Below are 8,517 nucleotides of genomic sequence, written 5' to 3'. Positions count from 1 at the left end.
AAGCAGCTATGAGTCAATGTGGAAGTATATCACACAGGTTGTAACCACAAAAGGAAAGCTGTCTTCCACAGGCTCCAGCAGATCTGCCACCTCTGGTCCCAGCAAACGTAGAGAGACTGGCTTATTAACGATGCTGAGCAGTACTTGAGGACTGAGACAAACGAGCTTCTTGTCTCCTGTTGATTTCCAGGCCAAACACCAAGACGGTCCTGCCAGGTACAGTGCTTAGCATCCGTAGGATGCTACTGGTGAACACCAATCAGGCAACCTGCTAAATTCAGCACACCCCTACCTGTGCGGTCTTGCAGAACTGATACCCCATAATTACATCCACAAACACCTCCTGAGTGTTTGCTTCCTGCCGCTGCTTCTCTCCGGTCAGGGTGAGACTCAAACTCTCACTTGAAATAAACGCGTGGCAGCCAGCTTTCGATCTTTGTCTCCCCAGAGACGGTGGAATCAGTGGTGTGTGTCTATCAGCCCTCTCGCTGCCCATGAGAAGAAGCCCCTGATGTTTCCACCGCGACTTTTCACAGGAATGAATTGTTGGCCCGGAAAAGCAAAGCATGCTGGGAGGACTACACGTTCATTGAAAGGTTATCTCAGTAATTACTGTGCAAGAGATGCCAGCTTGAGGGTGAGAAAGGACTCCTGGCCAGGATCCCGAGATGCATGCCAACACTTGAAGCTATTTCTACCCCCAGAAACACCCAAAGGGCCCATCGGCCTAGAAACACATACACTGACTTCCTTTTCACCGGCGAGACAGCCGGTCCTCAGATGTGGGAAAAAAAGAGAAAGCCGAGATCTCCTCTGAGTAACTCACTTTTGCAAGCGCTTGGTTCTCAATGGCCTCCGGTCTCCCAGCTCAGCTTCTATTTAAAAAGTCACAGATTTATATTATTCCTTGTCAAAACTGACCGGCCGTGAGCACATCGCTTGATTGTGAGCAGCTGACTCTAATGTGGTGGTGCGTTCAATCAGCTCAGCTCGCCCTCATCCGAGGATAGCCTGGAGCGCCGGCTGCACCCACCGATGTAGGCCTCAAAAGCTCGAGTGGGGCACAAACCTCTGCTTCACCCGAGCATCAGTAAGTTAGGTCTGTGCAGCCCGAGATTGCCTGCAGGCTGCCCGAGCATGGAAGAATGGAAGAAAAATACAAGAGATCACAGGAAAGAGCTCCCAGGAATCTGGGACAGCTGCGCACAGCCACTAGACACCCCGAGCCAAACAAAGGCTGTTTGCACAAATCATTTCTGTAGAAGGGTTTGGCACAGTTAGCAGGCTTCTATGTCACCAGGTACGGTGTGGCTGCAGGCATACAGCGCTGGTGTAAGGAAGGCAATTAGCGGTCTATGTACTGCGGCTGATGAAGGAGGCTTCGGGCTCCCCTCAGCTCTCAATGACTGGCAGCGAACTTTGGCTGGGCGCAATGTGTTAGGACAGCTCACTGGTAAAGTCAATGAATACGCATGGCCGAGCATTGGAAAGTGTTGGCACAGAAGACGGAAGATAGAAGTTCCAGGGGTAGATCTGTCTCCCGTAACTCAGTAACTTAGGGGGACTTCCGCTAACTGGCCAGAACTTTGGTGTGTTACTCGGGCTTTTGTCACAGTGACAATGTATCAAACCCTTAGAGGAGGAAATGTTTACTTTGGTGTGGGTCTTTAGAGATGTTAACCCATGCCAGCTGGCTCCGTCGTTTCTGAGTCTGTGATGAGACAATACTCACCGAGTAAGGGAGGAGGGGGAGAGGAGGGGACTGGAGAGACAAGAAGGGGCCAGAAACAAGATTCTCCCTGGAAAAGCAGCCTTCGGTTACTGCTTCCCCCATGCAGGCTAGCACTGCCTCCCAACAGGGCTTCAGAACGAATTAACCCATGGGTGAAAGATCCAGTCAGCTCCAGGTGGTACCTTTAGATGTACACCAAGCCTGGATCCCAAGAGCCTTGGGCCATTTCATATAAAACCATATACTTGTCAGCTGTCGGGGGGGGGGGAAGGATTCCAAAATTTGTTACTAAGAACATCCGCTTACATCTTTGTATGCATGTGCATGCATACTTGTATATGTTCCCTTGAGGTCGAGAAGTGCATAGTAAATGTCTTCCTCTATTGTGTTATCTAATTTTTGAGACACGGACATCCACTCAACATGGGACTGCCTGATTTAGCTAGACTGACTAGCCAGCAAACCCCCAGGACCCTCCTGTGTCTAGGGTTACAGCCCCCACGGCCATGCCTGATTTTTTTGTTACATGGCTTCCTGGAGGCTGAAGTGAGGTCCTCATGCTGGGACAGTAAGAACTTTGCTAACCGAGCCATCGCCCGGTCCTGTCTGCTTACACCCCATGACAGGGGCCTGCACATTAACACTGTTCCAGAATAAAGCCGGGAGACCTTGAGACTGATGAGAGCCACGGTTTTTCATGGAGCATCTGTGTGAGCAGTTTCCACCCTGCTGTGCTTGACAGTGACTTGCGTGTGCCAGCTGACATGCTGTCCTGTAATTAGTCGTGAGTGTGGGAGAAGTAGGTCACAGTTAAATTCTCATCGTGGTCGCTGAGGTCTCTCATCACACTGCCAGCCACTCCATTAAAGTGCGAGACCTCTCGGCCAGAGTGTTCATTTTTCAAAATGAGAACTCAGGGGGACAGGACAGTGGTTCCATAACTGGGGATGTCCAACTTAGGCTCCCTTGTCTTTCCTGCTGGAGGCTGTTTGCTCTCCCTACCGGGCAGTGTACCAGCTGGCTCTCTGCCTCACTCAGATCCACTCTGACTCATAACTACAACACTTTGGTTGGAAGGTTTTCCTTCAATATCAAGCCCTGTGGTAATTTGAATAAGAATGGCTCCCACGGGCTCATATATTTGAATGCTGGTGTCTTAGTTATAGTTTCTATTGCAACATTTAATTGGGGTGGCTTACAGTTTCGGAGGTCTAGTCCATTATCAGCATGGTGGCACACGGCGGCGTGCAGGCAGACATTGTGCTGGAGAAGGAGCTGAGAGCTGTACATCTTGACCCACAGGCAACAGGGAGTGGTCTGAGTGTCACACGGAGTGAAGCTTGAGCAAAGGAGACAGACCTGAAAGCTCACCTCCACAGTGACACACTTCCTCCAACAAGGCCCCACCTACTCCAACAAAGCCACACCTTCTAACAGTGCCACTCCCCATGAGCTTATGGGAGCCACATACATCCAAAGTACCATACCAAGTCACCAGGGAGTGGAACTGTTTGAAAACATTAGAAGGATTAGGAGGTGTGGGCTTGTTGTTGGAGTAGGTGTGGCCTTGCTGGAGGAAGTTTGTCACTGGGGATGGACTCTAAGGTTTCAGAAGCCTACAACAAGTCCATTGTCTGTTGGCATGTAGACCAGGATGTAGCTCTCAGCTAAGGCTCCAGCACCATGCTCCCTGTCATGATGACAATGAACTAAACCTCTGAATCTGGAAGCAAGGCTCCCAATTAAATGCTTTATTTCATAAGAGTTGACTTGGTCATGGTTACTAAAACAGCCCTGTGATTATCTTTGGCTTCCTCATTTCTGCAGATGTTCAGACTGATGAGGACCCATGTGGTCCCATAGGGTAAACCTTAATCTCTGATTTCACAAGTTGTTCAGCATCTTCCCTCCTCCTTCACCCCAGAGTTGTATCTCACTGTCAGGAAAAATAAGATGTTCACATCAGAATCCTCCACGTCTGGGGGTCAATATGGACCAAGGGCCAGGGAGTCTACTCTAAGGGAGTTGGGATATACACACAGGCAAAACACCCACACATGCAAAGTATGTCTGATTCATATTTTCTCTGTTTCTAAGTTCTTAGGTTTTCATTTTAGTCTTCCTGTTCAACTTTTAGATTGGATTTTAGATCCTTTGTTGTTACTGTTTTCGTTTGGTTGGTTCCGTCTCTATGAGACAGGGTCTTGTGGCACCCCCACTCCTGGGTTCTCATCTTTCATAATGAAATGTAAGTGGCCTCTGCTTCCTCATGCCATCAAAAAGAGCTAAATGAAGATTTAACACTGTTTCTGCCATGCATTGTGCTCAGCTCTGTAAATGCTTTTAAGTTTCTGTCTTGATTGGTTTTATGTTTGATGCTGAATAAATGGCGAATGTGTTCTTACAAACAACTTATATCTTTGAGTGTTTTTGTTCATAAGACAGAGTATCTGAACTGGAAATGCTAGACCATAGGATACAGTCCTTTTAAACTGAGTTGCAAGACAAAAATCACAATAATTTCAACATATTTTTTGGTTTTATTATTATTTTTAGTATCAGGCAATACTTGATACCATAAAATGGAATAAATGGATAAGCACTCCAATGAGCAGAGGAAGGTTGTTTTTTTTTTTCCTCCAGAAAAGGGCCAAAGAAGCAGAAATAAAATCCAGTGAATTGTGATTTCAAAGCTGCATTCCCTACAGGCCAGGACACAGATAACAGGAAAAGAATTGATTGGTTAGCTATCAAATCACTCAAGTGATTTACTCATGTCTGGGAAGCCTGGCCATTATCTCTATGGTCCTGGTTTCTTGGAAGTTCAGATAGTGACATTTCATCCTGGTGGTGTGGAACTTCACATGGACGCTTCCATTTTTCTTTTCACCTTCTCTCTTTGGGCTTGGCACAGGAGCCCAGTCCAAAATGACAGCCTTCTAAAAAGTTTACATCTCTCTAGGTTCTTATCTACGATAAATAGTAAAGGCATAATATATGTAATAAATAGATTCACCAGTGTAGTAACCATTGACACATTCCCCTTATTTGTTCATGGAGATTCCTGGTTAATTGTCACTTAAGACATAATGGTCTTCTGTGTTATATGTCATTTCCCCCAAAAGGTTCTGCTTGCTGATTTTATGTCATATTTTTTCCATAAAATTTTTTTATTGATTTTAAATTTTAGCAGTACACCTAGTTTTTCTCTTACAGCTTCCAGGTAGGTTTTCAGCCCAAGGCTTACTGTGTTGAAATGCAATCTCCACTGTAAGAGTAATTCCCTTTCAAGGACACCTCTCTTCCTTTACTGGCATTCTAAAATTTGAAGAAAGACCACATTTAATTGGCTAAATATCGAATGCTGAAAAAAATCTTCCTTTAGATTTACAAAACCCAGAAAATACGGTGACCTTCAGGTAACAAAATGTATAATGTCATCTAACACAAAGTGTGTCATTTACTATGGACTTTAGCTTTCAGAAAAGTAAAACGTTTTGTCTAAAGAATTCTAGAAAGCAACTCCAGGAAGTGAAAACTGACTCTAACCAGAAAGAGCAAATCTAAGACATGTGTGTGCTGGGTGAGAAAGAATCTCCCCCACCCCACCTCATCCCTGCCTCCCATCAAGTATATAGTCTTCCTGACATGGCCCTCTGCACCTCCTTTCCTGTCATATCAGGTGCTGAAGGTAAGGTTCAGTGGCGAAGTGTGTGACTACCTTATGGGAAATCCTATGCTCAAACGGTAGTACAGAAACAGACAAATACATAGGAAATCACTTCCACATACCTGAGTTCCCCACAACACGACTCGGAGACAGTGATTGCTTCCATCTTCCAGGGTGCTGGTCCTTGAATTAACTTCTTCCTGCTGACTCTTGTCTCCCTATTATTGGCTTTTGAACAGGGAGCAGATAGATGAGCCCAACCATAACTTTATGAGATATCAAGAGGGCAGAAGCTTAGTGTGGTCTTGGTGTTTAGAAGTGGGACCTCTAGGAGTTAATGAAGATTAAGGTTGTTAGAGTTGAGTTCCCATAATTGGCTTTGTAAGAAGAGGTAGTGGGATCACAGAGAAGCCAGATGCATCCATTTCTTCCTCCTCTCTCATTCCATCATGCAGCGTCTCAGAACCGTGCTGGCAAGAAGGCCATCACTAGATATGGCCGCTCAATGGTTCCTTAGAGACCCTGAGTCAAAATAAACCCAATTTAAAAAAGCAGTACCTAGTCCGTGGCATCATTTTGTTATCAGCAACAGATGCAGACTAATAGAGTTAAGAAGGCATCCTCATCCCTAGATTGCTGACGCAGCACTTTCTTTCTCCTGTTTATGTGTCAACTCTTATTCCTGAGATGCTGGACCACGTCTATGGAAAACTCCTCTTCGCCCAGCCACTGCAATGGACGTGAGCACGTGGTCTCAGATGCCCCAGGCCTTTGCAGTTCCCAAGGGTTATAGTTACTTCTTTTCACGTCCTTGCCTGCTGGCCGCTCCCCAGATCACAACACTACTCCTCACAGCACAGCACGCTGGGGACATCGCTCAGAAACCACTCACAAAGCCCTTTCACACAACACTAAAGTGTGACCTGTGTTCAGGGGGTCAAGAGAGGTGCCGACAGAAGCAGTGTTCAGCCTGATGGAGGACTCGTTTCCAGACGTGGGGTGGGACAGCCTGTGAAGTCCCATGCAATCACAGCTATTCTGTCCCCATTTGGCACTGGACCTCTGACCTTGATCCAAGAAGCACAGGATATGCTTGTGATTCTTGGCATCAGAAGAAGTTAGGGAAAGACATCCCCTCAATCCCACCCCAGTATTGTATTTTCTACTGCTTCCCGGGAACGGCAGAAATGGGAGAGGAAGCCGGCTCATGAACTGGCAACATGAAGCTATCTCTCCTGCCAAATCCCTCTACAATACCCAGTGGGGCCCAGGGCAGAGGAAGGGTGCAGGTACTAACTGGAGAGTCTGAAAGTGGTTTGAGTGGTCTATACTACACAAGTATGCCCCTGTGGGCCACAGGGATTTTACCACAGAGCCTTCCACAGCTGCTTATCTGAAGGGAAGATTACAGGCATTCCAGAGGGATTCACACTTTGATGAACTGAGTCATATCCCGGTCTTATGAGACTGTCATCTGTAAGCCAACTTGGAGACAATGACAGCAAGTATGTTTGCCACAGATGTCATATCTGAAATTCAGAGAGGCTGAGCTGAGTCTTTCTCCATGATGACTGTCATTCTTTACAGCACTATATATTCTGAATCAAGTATTCCAAATACCAAAGTGTTACTTGGTATTTTGTGTGTATGATGAATTCTTTTTAATGTGTTGCCAAGGGCTACTTAAAAAATTTTTATCCAATCTTTTATTTCAGTGGTAGTTCAAATCAAAACTTTGATCCTTTGTGGTCCTTAATTATTTTAGTTTATGGTGCTCTTTCAGGAAAGTATGAAATGGTACATTTTACGTATATTGTGGTGAAATATATCAACAGGTTACAACTGAATGAATGTCATGAAACACTACTCAGATAAATAAAACCCAAAAGTGCTGCAGAGGGTAACCTGGCCTATTGCCCAGTTTCTCCCCACACCCAGAAGCAACTGCTATCTTGTATTCTAAAACTCATACTTACTTTTGTGTGTTTTTTAAACACCTAATCAAAAGACAATTATTCTGTTGACTTTTCTGTGTTTATTTCTTTGGCTCCATATGTTTTTGAGATACAGTAGTGATGAACTTACTTGAACTTCCATACAGACTTCCATGCTGTGCTATGATCCATCCATCCTACTGATGGTAGCAGATAGGTTACTCCTCCACAGATGTTGTGATGCTTTATATTTCTTTATATTTCTCTTTGAGTTGAAAATACCCTGGAGTAAGACTCCTAGATCATCGAGTGTGCTCATATCTTCCCTTTCAGTAAATAGTGACCAGATGTTTTCCTACCAGCTGTGCATTCACCACTGACAACTGTATCTCATTAATCCATAATTTTCATGAGGTAGAAGAATATGGTTTTCTGCATTTCACTTATAGGCTTTGCTATCATAGGTCTTGATGCTATTTTATATATTTATATTTTAAAATATGGAGATACTGCATTTGTAATTTCATTATTCATTTGGATTTAGTTTTGTTCTGATAGGCAAAGCCCTACTTGCTCATGCTTGGGTTACCAAACCTGCTTGGTCGCGTTCTGGTTGTGGCATCTACACATTTGGAATACCACAACTGCAGGAGAGTATCAGGATTAACTAGATAGTTGTATCCCATGTAGTTAAAATCTTCTCTTCTGCTCTGTAAAACCACCACTTTAAATATGCTAAGATAGTTGTAAAAAATCTTTTACTTTCTGTGAGTTCTCATAGTTATTTCTAATTGTCAGCGTTTACACTTATTGAGTTGAGTACCGCCAGGCCTTTTGAGAAAATACCAAGGAAATGTGCTGCGTGAAAGCCATTTGCATGGACACTTTCTTGAAGGTCACAACAAAATTGCCAGAACGAACTTAGAAAAGCCATTCTCAGACACCAAAATGACAACCAACACCATGTTTTGTCCCAAAGGAGGAGACCCATCAAAAATAAACCAACAAGCAAACGATAACATAACATAATGGCAAACCAGAACTAGCCTTGCTTCTCATCAGAATGAACAAGGATGAGAACAGGGCTCAGTAGCTGGAAGCTGTACTCTGCTCCTGCCAAAACATTCTGGAATGAAGCCAGGCAGCAGAAAGAAATGAACCACGTGTCTGCTTCTAGCCCA

This window comes from Mesocricetus auratus, unplaced genomic scaffold (assembly GCF_017639785.1).
Source record: "Mesocricetus auratus isolate SY011 unplaced genomic scaffold, BCM_Maur_2.0 Super-Scaffold_100018, whole genome shotgun sequence".
Taxonomy (NCBI): domain Eukaryota; kingdom Metazoa; phylum Chordata; class Mammalia; order Rodentia; family Cricetidae; genus Mesocricetus; species Mesocricetus auratus.
This window is presented reverse-complemented; position numbering follows the sequence as displayed.